Here is a 15,852-nt window from a genome sequence, read left to right as displayed (position 1 = left end):
TGCAATAAATGTGCTGTTGCCTTTTAAATTAGTTCATTATTACACTTATAAAATCAGTGTGAGACAGGCGTACTTCATATAATTTTGGACAATTTGTCGCACGTTTGCAAGTTTAGGGTCCGTTTTGTCTCACGCCTGCAATCGGAAAAGCACGGTTTACACTTGCCACCGTTCCAAACGGATTTTTCGCACGCTTACAAGCGTAACGCAGTTACAAGCGTAACGCAGTTTGTTTCACTTCATTTAAGTGAACGTCAGTGCCACACTAGGATTCGCAGTTCAAATTTTAGCTTGCAAAGAAACTATGTCGTAGTTTATGTTCTACCTTTTCGCCAAACGATATAACTAGTGTGGACCTTTCATATCTCAATACTTCGCAAGATTTCAAGGGTGCAGAAATAGTGATTGATCTATCATTTGCCCCAATAACAACTCTTGATTCTGTAACATGTTTTCATGATGCGTTTGCTGTGGTGAGTTTCACCGATAGCCTTCGTCTGGAGAAACTGTTGTGATTTCTGTGAAGCTGTGAAATGAAGCGCGCGCTACGAGTCACGGTATAGCCATGAGCATGCCTTGCCACCGTACCAACTCGAGTAAGTCAATATTGATCTTCGATTGGCCGTCAACAAAGGGGGCTTATGTGTGTCCCGCCAGCACACAGTTTCCTTATCTCTCCTTGGCGAGTGTGTCTCGCTGCGACACGGGCACCGTTCCTGGAGGCTGCTCTCTAGGAGGGGTGTGCAGGGATTTTCGTTTCGAATCGAATCAGGAAAAAGTTGCAGAATTGCATTCGAATCAAGGTAAACGATTCGATACCGACTGTCGTTTTATTACTTTTTCTCTAATTTGCACGCTTATAACATTACGAAGTATTTTGAGCATACATAATACAAACAAATTTACTTTGTTATACGAAGAAATTGCTCGTAAATTACGAAGTATTTTTGAGAGCTTATGTATGCTCAAAATACTTTGTTATAACAACCTGCTTTTCTTTGTGAGGCCCAAAATCGTTTGTAAGGTTAAGGTTTTCTCAGTGTGTGCACCTAAGTGCGAAGACGAACCATCATTGATTCGGAATTTCGAATATTAGAGAACGAACTGTGGAAATCCGACTTCGAATCGAATCTCGCCTGATTCGAGTCAGTACCGAACTATTAGCACATCCCTAGTTTGCGGTGCAGATAGCTAGCTGTCCAAGTCTTGGGGCACTTCGCGAGCGAAAAGAGTCAGAACTGTCCAATTGTTTACCTGTGATCACTATTCCAGTGAGCTTCGCGCCTGGACTGGACTCCGCCCACTTCCTTCTTTTTCTCCCCCTGCCCGCCGCCGCGCTCCCTCGAGGTTTGGCCAGGTGTGGCTCGGCAAACAGGTGCACCGGCAGCCGAGCGATTCAGAAGAGTCGTTTCGTCGCTCTGTCTCTCTCGCACTCATGGGGCTCTCCGTAAGGGTGCGAGAGAGACAGAGCGACAAACCGCTCTTCTGCTGGGCTGTATGAGAACGACGGCGTCGTCGCCCTGTCTCCGTCCCACTCACTGCGCGCGAGGGAGAGTGACGAAACGCTGTGTGGAGTCATTGCGTCTGCTGGTCGCCGTCTTCGGCTGCCTCCACCCAAACGGCCCGTTTCCCGGCTTGACGCACATCAGACTTGTAAAGAAAATTTGAAGCCACCAATGTTACTTTTGATTCTTTGCAGAAATGTGTTTGTTTTTGCCGACGAAGGATACTGTAGCCTAATGGTGCTAGTGGGTACCCAGTTAAAACTCTACACTCTAAATGTTGTACAGTGAAGATTCTCCATATTATGGTGAAAATGTTCCATATTATGGTGGTGCAGCTGACTTTGTAACATACCATTGGGAATTCACTGTACCTTATAGATATTTTGACGAATTTCGTTGGAATTATGGAGAAAATCTCCACCATAATATGTTGGTGCAGCCTTTCACCGTGAGACATTTACAGTGTGCGAAGAAATGCTTCTTATTATGAAGCAAAATTCTTCGTAATACGAAGCATATCTTCATTAATACAAAGCAATTCTACAATGCCTTCATTTTCTTTGTACAGTTATGAAGCAATTGCTTCGTTGGCTTTTAAGAGTGAACATTATTCTCAGCTCGTGGAGTATATGGTCTCAAGATTCCGCCCGTATTTTGTTTATCCCGAATTTTCACACCGTAAAGTACTGGTACTTTCTCTAGGTATGCCGCAGCCACTCTCTCCGAGACGTTTGTTTCCCCGCGCCCGGCCATGTACATTTTTGTTCTTGCCTCGTCCAGGTGCTCAGCTTCCCGTCGCGTGCCGCCACGCCATTGGTTGCACTCCGCCAGCAGCGCAGTAATTCATCCAAATTTATCCCCCGCAGCACGCAACCCAAGGTCATTTCGACTGAAACCCAAAAACGCGAGAAACAGACGCCCTGCTTCTAACGCCGCACAGTGGGCCGACAAAACTCGAGTTGAGCTCGTATTATCTGCATTTAATTTGTGGCCAATGCATACTTCAAACTTAAAATTTATAACACTTTAAGATCAATTTAGTCACACTTTCTCCCCTATTCACTGCAACGTCAGTTCCTGGGTGCAATTATTCAGAATGCAGATTCTCCCGCGCGGGTCAAGACGTGGTATAAGTTGCAGAGTCGCTAAGCAGGGCTCCGACGGGGCGTGTGATCCCAGCAATAGATTCCTCGTACGGAGAACAATCCATTGGTGGGGTCATACGTTCGGTTTTGAGTCCTGTTTTGCTACTCTGGAACCCAAAACGCGTCTAGAGTTTTGGCTGCCTCCACCGGTCTGCTGGTGCTGTGTGCGGCGTCCCCAATGAGCAAAACTAAGAAGAGTGACACCTGAAAATGTTGGGATTGGCTGTTCGTTCTTAGCTGCAAAAAGGCTCCATTTCCTGGGGGACTATTCCAGGAAGTGCTCGTCCGCTGAGGATATTTGAACGTCCCTGGCCCGAGACGCTTCCCGTGTTTGGAACGGCGGCGTGTTATCACAACGTTTCATCTCACACGATGAGCCAAACCCGGCTGAGCCGCAGCTCAACGCGGCGCGAAATCTGATCCCCGTGTCTCGATTTAATCCTCCAAGTTTGGGAGTCTGCCGAGGGTGGCGCTAGTCAGCCACCGGCCGGGCCGTTCAAGTAGCGGCGCGGGCGGAGCCGGTTTGAAATAAGATGAGCGAGGTGTGGAGAGTTATCGGGCACGGTGAGAGAGAGGGGGCGTTGAATTAGGAAGGCAACTGTGCAATCAACAGAGTTACTGCCAAAGCTGCACACTTAACACCTTACAAAGGTTTTGAGCATACATAATACTAACTAATTTACTTTGTTATACAGAGAAATAATTCGTAAATAACGCAGTATTTTCTTTGTAAGCTTCTGTGTGCTCAAAATACTTTGTTGCTTTTCTTTGTAAAGGCCTAAAATAGTTTGTAACTTTTTTCTCAGTGTGGACCCTTTGCTAGGGTCGGCGTCAAATGCAGGAAGCAGCTCCGAACGCCAGGACTGGGACTCGACTCATGATCCCGAATGTGGTCCGACTTTTGGGTACCGTTGCCTCGCTTGTTGAGGAAACGACACGTCCTTGTCGCCTGAGCGGGCACGACACGAGGTCACCTGCACAACAACTCAACTGTACATTAACGAAGAAACTTGCAGCGCATCGCAACTTGAAGTCGTCAGTCGTCCAGTCCGGTACTATCATCGGCTTAATAACCACACAAATAATACTTGTAGCGGCAAAAACAACACGCTCATTCCAGGAACGTGACATCGACATCACCTTGAAACGAATGTGACAAAATGTCACGTACCTTTGAGCACTGAGTCTCATTCGTTTCTGTGTGGAAAAGCTTATTTATGGCCGATTCACATCTAAACGAATGAGACACAATGCTCAAAGAAAGTGACATTTCTGTCATATTCGTTCCGATGTCATGTCACGTTACTGGAATGGGACTGAAAAGTCAACCAGTTGTGTTATCTTGTTCCTTTAATTTCAGTTCGTTGATTGTGTGCGCAGGTCACATCGTCAAATCGTGTGAAAAAATATAATATCCCCTGACCTTTCTTTACTTCATTTAAAAAAAAAACATAGACGCCCATTTCCATGAACATGGAGTACCTTTTAGTCTGTGGCCTTCTCTGTCCCTCACGTTGACACTAGCCCCCCCCCCCCCCTTTTTGCCCAGCGCTCGTCGCTTTCCCGCCAGGCGCTAATAGATCTGCTTCATATTCAGTAGGGGAGGGGGGCGTCGCACGCCACCCGCTCAAATTTCCTCTCCAGGACTCGATTCTTTATTCGTGGTGCTGTTAAGTAAGTGATCTGAGCGCTGCCCACCTGGTGGGTACGTAGGAGCAAATAAGTAGTGCGCGTTGCACTGTTGATGTGGTGGTGGTTAGGTTCCTTCCCACAAGATTGTCAAGCCTTGGCCTGAAATCCTCATTGGTTTGTCAATAATTGGTGCTTCGACCGCCTGCAATGCCAAATTTCGACAAGCTGGGAAGTATTTCAGTGCCAGGCTTGCCCATTTCTGCCATTCAAAATGGCTTTCTTATTAACTTATCGTGCGGCGAAGCAAACTTTGCCTTTGCAGTGTTTGCAACCAAGAAAAGTAAAGAAACTTTAACCCCTCGCACTGAACCAACTCCGTCAGCTGAAAGGTGCGAGTACCACATGGTTTATCAGAAAGGAAGGGGGAAGCAATTCTATTTCGTTGCCTGCCTAAGCGCATACCAGGCTCAACCGCTGCTATGAAAAGTCACCCCGCCGTCCCAACGCATTTTTCTTTTTGTCACCCACTCACACACGGCAGCGCCACTAGCGCCACCCTTCCTTCTCCGCTTTTCCCTTCCTTACCCCCACTCCCCTGCTCCGCGCGTTTGGAGACGCAACCTTTTCCACTCGCTTTGCTGAATGGACGTTTCTTTTCACAGCGATGTTGTAAAAAAGCCCGGGGGCGGATGTGAGGAATGCGGAGACGAGAGAGAGGGAGAGAGAGAGGGAGAGAGAGAGAAGAAAGGGAGGAGGACGGGGAGAGACCGGATGTGGGGCGCCAAAACGTCGTCTGCTCGGTCCGAAAGTAATTGGCCACTTGGAAAGTTACGAATGGTCGGGACACGAGTGCAGCGGCGACTCGCTGCACGCTGAATAGAAATTTGCCATCATGCATGTAGTCGGCGTAAACATGTCGACTTGCGAGGTATTATCTTGACAATCCTTTTCGCCCGCAGTGCCACTGACCTACACTCTCAAAGCCGTACCAACTATTTCAGGCCGTTTGCAAAGAAAATAATTTTCTATTACAAGGTATTTTACTGAATAGTAATAATTGGCACTGCAGAGGTGCACTTTAAGTGCTGCTAACGACATACTTTAAACCTTACGACGTATTTTGAGCATATGCAAGGTGCAAAATTTAGTTTGTTCTTACGAAGAACCAGTTCGTATATTACGAAGTTTTCTTTCTTTGTAAGCCTGCTGATAGCACTTGGTAATGACAAGCTTCTTTTGCTTGTAAGGCCCAAAATAGCTCGTAAGGTTTTCAGACTGCAGGCAGCGAGACAGTTTGTTAAGCCGGCAAGATCACGCGAGAGATCGCGTCTGTAGGAGGATGAGATGGTGACAGAAAGCAAGACCCATTCAACGACGGGCATCGGCTGTGCGCCCAGCTGAACGCTCCAATTGGCTCTCTGCAGAATCTCATGTAGGGTTCCACTATCTCAGTTGAACTGAAAGACAGTGTCCAGTGCCCTTCCACTCAGCTAGGAAAAATACTACAAACAAAATCTTCAACAATTCCGGACAAATTTTTAACGAGGGTTTGTACCTAAACCTTATCTTTCCCTGCACTCTAACCGCGTTGTTTTTTATGGGAGTAGCTTTTGCTCAGAATTGAGCAAGCGCGTAATACGCTCGAATTCAGGCACTCGTGCTTAGTTACGCAGAACTTCGCACATTTTAAAACGCAGGCAAAATTTTGTGCTCAGCTCACTCTAAATGTCTTACGGTGAAAAGCTGGACCAACACATTATGGAGGATATTTTCTCCACATTACAAAAGAAATTCGACAAAATATCTGTAAGGTATAATGAATTTTGAACTGTAAGTTACGAAGTCACCTAGAGAATTTTCACCATAGTATGTAGAATCTTCACCATGAGACTTTTAGAGTGCTTATGCACAAAAAATTACGGAGTAATTTTAGTGTGTGCAGATGCGAATGAATACACGTAGGAAGCACGAAAAGCAACACCCACTGTTGTCGAAAGTGTAGGGCGTTCGAGGCACGCAGACGGGTTCGGAAACACTGAGGTTCGGAATGCATCGGACTCGGCTCGTTCGGCTGGGTTCGCCTCGCATGCTTTCATCGCCGAGGCTGCGCGCGCACACTGGCGGCTCCTTAACCCGGAAACGTGACGAGGAGACTGCAACCGATTTCATCAGGGCAGCGCGGGCGCGACGTGGGAGGGGGAGGCAATGTGGCAGCAGACTGATTCCGTTTTGGCCGCTCTGCCTCTCTCGCACTCGTGGGGCGTTCTCATGGGTGCGAGAGAGGCAGAGCGGCCAAAACGGCTCTCGGAATCAGTCTTTGTCGCCTACACCTACACTGGCGGACTACCCTGAGGGCTGTTTGCCGACTTGCGGGGACTGGATTTTTCCTGCCTTTCAGGGGGTGATCTAGGGGCCTAAGAGTAAGAGCGGGGAGATGAGGGGGGTTGTCAAATGTTACTTTGCCCCCATCTGGATCCATGCCTGCACTTTAAAGAATGGTTGGAAATTCGTAGAGAACTTCTAGCGAAAACAGTTGCCTCCGATCTTCGGAAAATTTCAAAGTCTCTAATATTTTCTTTGAATTTTCGATATGTACGGTACGTGAAGGGGAAGCCTCCGGAAATTACTGACGAAGCTTTGGGCCACACTTCTCGAGAGTCCCTATTTTTTTTAACTGTGTGGCCTACGCCGGGATTAAGTAATGTACACTGCCCGCCACCAACCTTAACATGAAAGGTTCAAAGGGACTGGGAACAGACCAGCGATAAAAATGATAATAACAGCGGCATACGCTCCAGGAAGGGAATTTGGTTATGGAACAAGCGGGAAATGAATTACTGCAGCGTGATGGTCGGGCCGGGGCGGTTACACTGTAGCGCACGCGTCAATTACCGTCAATTACTGTGAATTAATTAACGCTGTTAACGAAGGGTGCGACGTCAGCCGGAGTGCTGCGAACCGCGCGGTGTCGGGGCAGGCCGACCGCAAACCACCGCAAGGCCGAGTGTGTGTGTGTGTGTGTGTGTGGGGGGGGGGGATAGAGAAAGGGGAGAGGCGAATTGTTGCGGATAAGACCGAAATCGTTTCATGGGTCCATGGTTTTGGCGGGCAAACATTGTCATCGAAGGAATGTGCCCATCCGGCATGAGAAAAGTCATAGTCTCTGAAAGCCTTCCAAACATTTTGGATCCAAAATGCTTTGTTATAACTCCCTACTTTTCTTTGTAATCAATCTCGAGATTATAACAAAGCATTTTCAGCACACAAAAGCGTATAAAGAAAATACGTCAGAGTTAACAAACCATTTTTTTTTGTAAAACGAACTTAAAAGTTTGTTCCTAATGTAAGCTCAAAATACTCCGTGAGGTCTTCAGCGTGAATGTTATCATGATTTCAAAAGATGGTTGTTTTTTTTTTCAGAATTTTTATTTTAAGGTCGGTCATATGTCTGGGATCGGGCCTCTAAGTTGCAGGATTAAATATGATAGTGTCGAATTTTTCCTTACTTTCTTTTCCCTTTCGAAGGCATTCAAACTCAAGAAATACAGTTGAATCGCAGCGGGCGTTGGCGCCATCTTCTTCTTCTTCTTTTGTTGTTGTTTTTCTGGGCTCGCATCGGCTTCCATGGGCGGGTCCGGTTCTGTCCAGCCCGGAAGCGATCGTCCCTGCGGACCTGCATATCGAGCTGGCACTCCAGGGACGCCGCGCCACTCTAACACCGGAGGGGAGGACCGATGGGGCATAGAAGAGCGTCTACACACACACACACACACACACACACACACATCACTGAACTGGTCCGGGCCAGGTTACCTTGTTCGAGCGCCCACCATGTAGTACACGACTTCTTGTCCGGATTGCACTCGTCAATCCTTGGGTGAATTCAGGAAACATATCAGTGGAATTCAGCTCCGAAAATATTACAGAATAGGTGCTGGTTGAAATTTTCTCTGTCCATTTGGTATTGCACACCAATCATCACTCTTGAACCTGACAGAAGGGACTCTGGACGGTGTCAGCCTGCAAGGCAGGCAGGCCACGCCGCGAACACGTGCATCCCTGTTTCGCGGGATTGCCTACCCTCGACTTCACAGGCGCGCGTGCATGAAGGAGGAGAAAGCTTACCGTCCGTTTGTTTTACGCTCCGCTTTTTCTGTTAAGACAATCTTAAAAAACTCAAAGGTTCCATGTGCGTTCCAGGGCACATCAGCCGGGTATCTTCAAAGGCTTCGTTTCGCGCGAAGGGCAGATTTGTATACTGCACATGTCAATCATCAACACATGCAAAATGGAGACAAAAAGTGACAAAGGAGGTTTCGTCATCGTCCACCAGACCTTTTGAGCCCAGGTTTACAAGGTTTTAAGCGTAAGTGACAACAGATTTTGACAGTGTGCGAGTTTGTTGCGTCCAAGGCGTTCGCACTGCATTCCCACCGAGTGGCGCCACTTGGCCGTCCACCCCGCGGTAATACAATTGCCACCCACTTTTAATTTTTTCTCCTAAAAGTGTGGCGACAGCAGAATTGCTCCGGTGGCGCAGGGCTCGGAGGCAGATTCCGAGAGTCCTTGTCGTGGCTCTGTCTCTCTCGCACTCGTGTAGGTGCGAGAGAGACGGAGCGACTCTCGGAATCAGTCTGCTGGGTGCCGGCATAAGTGACGCTTCATCCCCGAGGGAAGAGTGTTGGCGGTGTGAGGTTGGGGGAGGGAGAAGCAGGGGCAGAGCAAGTTGTACTCTGGAAAATTTCAACATTGTGAGTTAGCGATGTAACCTTTCTTCTTAAAACCTCACGTACAAATTTAGGACTAACAAACAATAGTAGCTAATTTTAATATCAAACTATTTTGAGCGTACAGGAGCTTCAAACGGAAATACCTCGTAATATACGAACTTATCCCTTCGTATAACGAACCAAATGGTTGGTACTTTAGATATGATCTGAATGTTTAATTAAGGTTTTAAGCGTGTGAATTGTCTATTGGCAAGGTGATGGGATGCGGCAGATCTTCTTGTTCTTGTTGAGCGTGTTCTTTCTTGCAATGAGCCTTTCAGGAACCAACTGGAAAATCAAATTGTTTACAGTGTAGGCGGCGGAGGCAGGGCTAGAACCGAAACGAGACGCCGGCACTTGTGGCTGGCCCGCTGGCGGCGTCGCGTTGGGCCGTCACCAGCTCACTGTAATAAATGTGAATAGCGAATAGATTTTTTGCTTTGCCGCCGCGAGATCGGGCGTGGCGCCGCCGCGGGCAAGGGGCGTCTGTTGAACTCGGTGTGAGCAAAGAGAGACGGAGCGTCAGAGAGAGTGAGAGAGAAGGGCAGAGAGAGAGAGAGAGAGAGAGAGAAGGGCGAGAGAGAGAGAGAGAGAGAGAGAGAAGGGCGGAGGGAGAGAGAGAAGGGCGGGGAGAGAGAGAGAGAGAGAGAGAGGGGAAAGGGCGGAGGGAGAGAGAGAGAGGGACTGAAGTGGTGCGCTGGCCGGGAACAAAAGGCGGGTGATCGCGTTGAGGAGCGCCGCTGCGGTAAGCGGCACTCCGCCAAAGAATGGGGAGAGAAGGAAACGCAGAGCGTGACGTGGGGGACGTGGCGTGTTCTATCACTGTTCAATCCATGCCGCGCGATGCTCTATCCTCGTCTATCCCGCAGCAACACATGATGGTCGGCAATCCACGTGCCTCCGAGGAGCACAGTGGGCCAGAAGACCGGTGGAGGCGTCCAAAACCCTTGACGAGTTTTCAGCCCACACTCTAAGTGTCTTACAATGAAATTTGACCTATGTTATTCGTATGTTACAGTGGATTCGGCGCAAGCATAATACGAAGCAATATTTCTTCGTAATACGAATCTTTTCTGCTTTTTCATTGTAAGATACAAAGAAAAACCTTCGTAATACGAAGAAAAAACACCTTCGTATTATGCTTGCGCCATTTTCTTCGTATTATGGGAAATTTCTTCGTAAGACATTTAGAGTGCAAGGGTCGCTAAATGGGACTGGAACCGAACGTGTGACCCCACCAATGGATTGGTCTTGGAACGAGGAATCCATTGGTGGGGTCACACGTTCGGTTCGAGTACTTTTTAGCGACCCTGGGGCTGAAAACTCGTCTAGGGTTTTGGCCGCCTCCACCGGTCTTCTGGCCCACTGTGAGGAGCCGGCCTGGCCCGCACGCACGGCTGAGGCTATCATTGCACCAGGATTCACTCATCCGGTTTGTGTTGGTCCAGATGGCTGCACCGGCCAAGCGAGCGGAAAGAAGTTTACTGCGTCCCAAACCGTTCAATGTCACCAATCCGTCGTTCCCAAGAAAATTGAGATGAAAACGAGTACAAAAATAAACACGTGTCGAAGACAGGCTATACTCCAGGATTAAATGCTTGTTTGAAGCAACTGAACTGATTCAGTGTTTAAACTGTTTTTCGTTGCGTTTTAGGTCTCACTCCTCTTTGTCACTGGGTCATCGTACTTTTGCACATGAATCAGTTAGAACTGGTACGTTTACGTGAATACTCCTCTGTTACCCAAGATAAACCATTTTCCAGAGGCATTCACGGTAAAAACGGAACCTGGTTTTCCCAGGAGGTCAATTGGTAAAGGCATAGGCGATTTCCAGGTAGTTCCTGGGAAAACCAGGAACAGTTTTCACCGTGTTCATAAGATCGCACTGCTGGGTGTAGATGTGCGCTCCAGGCAGTGCGCCCACTGATTCCAGCATAAGCCACAGGCTCAGTTCCATTTAAAAAAAAAATCAGTGTTTTGACCGTTTCCACCGGTCTCCTGGCCCACTGTGGTAGGGCGGCCCCACGGGTCACTGGCGGGGGCGCACGAGGATGCTTTTAACGGCACGGCTCTGGGACCAGCACGGCAAGCGCTCCGCGTTAGGTGACCCGACGAGGGGCTCCATTCTATGCAGCACCAGCTGCTTACTACCCGGCAGAACGGTCCTGCCGTTGCAGACAAGCTCATACAACGACCCCATTGTCCAGTAACGGGAGCAGAGCAAGAAGCAAGGGTGAAAACGTAGGTAAGTGTTTGAAGGAAAAACTAGTATATTACAACAAATTTGTTCATGCCTTCACTTTTTTTGAAAAACTTAAAGTATATCGCACATCGGGCTCCTCAAAATTGCAGATGGGTATGACAACAAATGTCTTGAACTAGGTAAATGCAGTCTTGTGCATGATATTGTCATCATAAAGAAACTGCTCCTATTTTTGCGGCCAAAACGAAGGCAATGGAGCCCATGGGTTCCTTTCTTCTTCACTTAATTTAAGATTGTTGTACGTGACGTACAGTACGTCCGTGTAGAATCATTAAGACACTAAATCTGAGACCTGAGATAAACTGAAGGGAAAGTTGTTGTTAAAAAAACTATTTCATTGATCACCTTGTTCGTCATTGCGTGCAGTTTACGTTGAGTTAGGCAAGCACCTCACACGGTGACTCGCTAGCTTCTAAACCTTGCACTAGCTCTTGGTGCGCGCCCCCACTTCTCGCACTTGATACTCAACCTGAGACTCTCGCCAGCCTCTGAACTTTGGAAAACAAAGAACTTGACTCTACGCCATTTTTCAGAGTGACTCCGTCAGCCTGCACCTCTCCCCACTGCCATTAGCCTATCGCGTGGAGGCTTTGCCCCTAATTACGGATATAATTAAAGGGAGCAAAAGTCTGCGCCAGCGCCTCGGCGGACTGCTTCCGAGAGTCCTTTTCGTCGCTCCGTCTCTCTCGCTCCAACGAGGCACATGCCATGAGTGCGAGAAAGACACAGCGACGAAATCAACTCTCGAAACCAGTCTGCGGCGCTGCCATGGCGCAGCCGCCACGGAGCAGGGCCCCCCGAACTCCGTTGAAACAGTCCATGTTTGACGGTGGAAACCCAAGTGGCAGCGGAACAGGGCTTATCGACTGGAAAACTCGACAGAAAAAATAATCAAAAACAAGAATAATTTGAGCAGAAAAAGAGCCCATTGTGCGGCTTGTAATCTCTTTCAGTCCGGCACCTCTTTCTTTAAATTCTTGTTGAGTGTTTTTTTTTCTACGTTCATTATTAGGGCCATCCATTGTGAGAAGCCAATAAGCTATCCACGCAAACTTCTTCGATTATCCAAGGACTGGCCTTCTGGCGAGAGGGGGGGTCAGCGGGAACAGTGCACCGGACCCCAACCAACGCACTCTCTAAATGTCTTACAATGGAATTTGAGCTGTGTATCAAGGAACTCGGTGCAAGCATGATGCGAAGCATTATTATTTGGCAATACGTCTTGATATTAACCTTCTTTTATATTGCGAATTGATTGCAGTAAACGATATCAAGAAAAACCTACGTAACACGAGGAAAAGCTGTGTTCGTTGGGGTGATTGGGGGAAGGATAGTACAGGGTAAGAAAAGTACACCCCTACACTGCGAGAAAAAGTGTGGATAGTACAACAAAAGTACAACAAAAACTGTACAATAAAAGTACAACAGGGATTGTGGAAAGTACAAGAAATTATACAAACCACAACGAGGCTGGACAACTCGTCATGCCGATTCCTTGTACTTTGTACAACAATTCTTGTACTTAAAAAGTACAAAAAATACCTGATAAAAAATTTGCCAGAACTTTGTGTACTTTTGTTGTGGTTATTTCTAGCAGTGTACTCCCTATGTGTGTCCTACTGCAAAAACCTCGACATCTCTTGGAACAGGGATCATCATGTCAAATTAAAATTATTGGCCGAGGTCGAGGGAAGGAGCAGCTCCATGGTGGTTGTACTTTTCTTACCCCATTCTCACTTCCACCATTTCCTCTGTATCGTCGTAGATTTTTTCGTAAAACATCCAGAGTACAGCAATCGCCTTACCCAATAAACGAAGCCACTCTTTCGTGTTTAATTTCTGTTATTGGGCAAGTGGCAGCAGGGTTGTCGTTTCCGATTCGAAAAGCAGCCCGAAAGACGAATCAGCGCGGGCATCAAAATTACCGGAAATGAGATTAGTCAAGCCGGCGACACTCTCCGCTCGTTCGGCACCCCCGGAGGGATCCGGGCGAGGAAACGGCCCCCGCCGCTCCGGGCGTGAAAAGGGGCTCCGGGGTCATGACTGGGCGAAGCCTTGACGGCGGCGGGAGACGAGATACTCGGCAAAATATTTGTAAAATGTGGAAAAGGTTGAAAAGCCAACCATCCTATCGACGCGGCATGGGCACCGCTAATATGTAGACACAGGACACGGGGGTTGAAAAAGCAAGTGCGAAAAAAGAGGGGCAGTAAAGGAAAGAGGACAGCTTGCCGAAGGGGGGAGGGGGTAGTGGAAGTGAGGAGGAAGAGGCAGAGGAGGGGGAGGGCATGATGTGACGCCGGCGACACGCTGCCAGAGGAGCGACGGAGCGGCAGGCGGCCCAAAATTACGTTGGTCCGAAATAGATTCGGTTTAGTGAGATAGGGGCATCGGCGGGGCCTGCCTTCCTATCAGGCCTCCCTCCCCAAACCCCCCTCCTCCCCTTCACTGCAACACGATAGCAACGTGGACGGACAAGGGCATGGCCTACGCCAGCGGACGCCAGATTTCACGCTGGGCCCCGGCAGGCTGCTTCCACACAGCAGTAGTCCTCTCTCTCGCACCCCTACGGAACGCCTCGTCAGTGCGAGAGAGACTGAACACGAGGTGACTTTTCGGAATCGCTCAACGGACGCTGCTCATCTCAGGCACTGGAAAAAATAGGTGAGTCCGACCGATCAAAATAAAAGTTTTAGTTTTCATTCCTGTGACTCATTCCTGCTGAATAATCTATGAAGCGTTCTTGTGGTCATGATATCACCAAGAGAGTGGACCGAAATTCTGTAGATGCCGCTTCACATTGTTCTCCTTCAGTGGTGCGGCAGCACCTTAGACGGCGGAAATAGTTTTCGTTATGACTTCCGCTACACTGCAAAAAGCCGGTGGCAAACCCTTTGGACAAAACTTGGCAAGCCTGTTTTGATCTTTAAACACTCCCCAGCTTGCCAAAACTTGGCATTAAGCGGTCGGAGCGTCATATCGGCAAGTTGATACAGCTAGCTTCCAGGGTAAGTCTTGCCAATTTTCGGCATTTTGAACCGGCTTACCGATTTTGTGGCAAGTAACTTTTTTGCAGTGCAGCCAAGTGCATTCCACGAATCGGACGCCATTTCCGAGTCTCATTCAAAGTGAAAACGCGGGTCGCGTTTCCAATCAGCGGCAAACGGGGCCAAACCGCACGGCTGCACCTGCGACTCTGTGACGCGCGGACGGACCTCCCGCAATCAGATGGATGAACGCGGCACTGTGAGAAAAAAGTACGGAACATGTCTGGTCAATAATTTGCCTGGAACGCCCGTGCTTGCCAACTACGGAACGTTCCGTACTTTTTTTTCCGTATCCATTTACATGTGTTCATATGGAGCAAGTACGGAACGTTCCGTACTTTTCTCTGAACCTTCGTACTATATTTTTCTGTACAAAAGTACGGAATTTTTTACAGTGGGGGCGGGGAAAGACCGGCGGCAGCGGCCGAAACTCTAGACGCGTTTTGAGCTCCAAAGTCGCCGAACAGGACTTGAACCGAACTTGTGATCCCACCAATGGACTTCTCGTTAGCAGAGCAATCCATTGGTGGGGTCACATGCTCAGTTGGGGTGTAATTGCCATCATCTGGTTCCTTGACGTTCAGCCTGGAAATGGTGATGAAGCGACGCTGCCGAAAGTCTCACAGTGTGGACGATGAAAGGTTCCACGCGCAACGCCAGCCCACATTGTTTTTTTTTGGCAGTGTTCCTCAATTGAAAACAGTGCCACCGCAACACCCTGACAGTGTCCCCAATGAACGGCAGCCCCTCAAAAGTCCCCCTGCAACCCTAACCTACCGCCCTCCCCCCCTTTCCCTACCTTCTCGAACAACCCCAAGGCTCGTTCCAAGGCGCCGCCGTCTCGGATTCAGATAAAATTTATGGCGGATCCGTCCACGTCAGCATAGTATCCCGCCGACTCCTTTTCACTCACGGGGCGTGTCCGGGCTCCCCTTCATAGCACCCTCTCTCTCTCTCTCTCTCTCTCTCTCTCTCTCTCTCTCTCTCTCTCTCTCACGCACACACACACACACCCACACACGCGCACACACTCACTACTCACGCTTCTGTCACTCACCTCTTCCCACTTTTCTACTATTCATGGGCAAAGACAGCATACTCTTAATGTCAATGAAAATTAAACTAAATGTTTCAGTGGATTCGGCGCAAGCATGATACGAAGCAAAATGTTTCCATCTTTTTCGGATGTTATGTTAAGATTTAAAGAAAACGTCGAAGAAGAATTATGTTTGGATTACTCTTGCGTCGCTCAGTTCGTCAGAAGACCGGAGGAGGCGTTAAAAATGCCGGACGCGTTTTGAGCTCCTGAGTCACCAAGTGGGACTCGAATCTAACGTGTGACTCCATCAATGGATTGCTCTCCGAACGAGGAATCCATCGGTGGGGTCACACTCTCGGATCGAATCCTGTTCAGCAGCTCAAGAGCTCAAAACGAGTCTCGAGTTTCGGCCGCCGGCACTGGTCCTCTGATCCATTGTGCGTGCGGCATGT

This window comes from Thrips palmi, unplaced genomic scaffold, assembly GCF_012932325.1.
Source record: "Thrips palmi isolate BJ-2018 unplaced genomic scaffold, TpBJ-2018v1 HiC_scaffold_12, whole genome shotgun sequence".
Lineage (NCBI taxonomy): Eukaryota > Metazoa > Arthropoda > Insecta > Thysanoptera > Thripidae > Thrips > Thrips palmi.
This window is presented reverse-complemented; position numbering follows the sequence as displayed.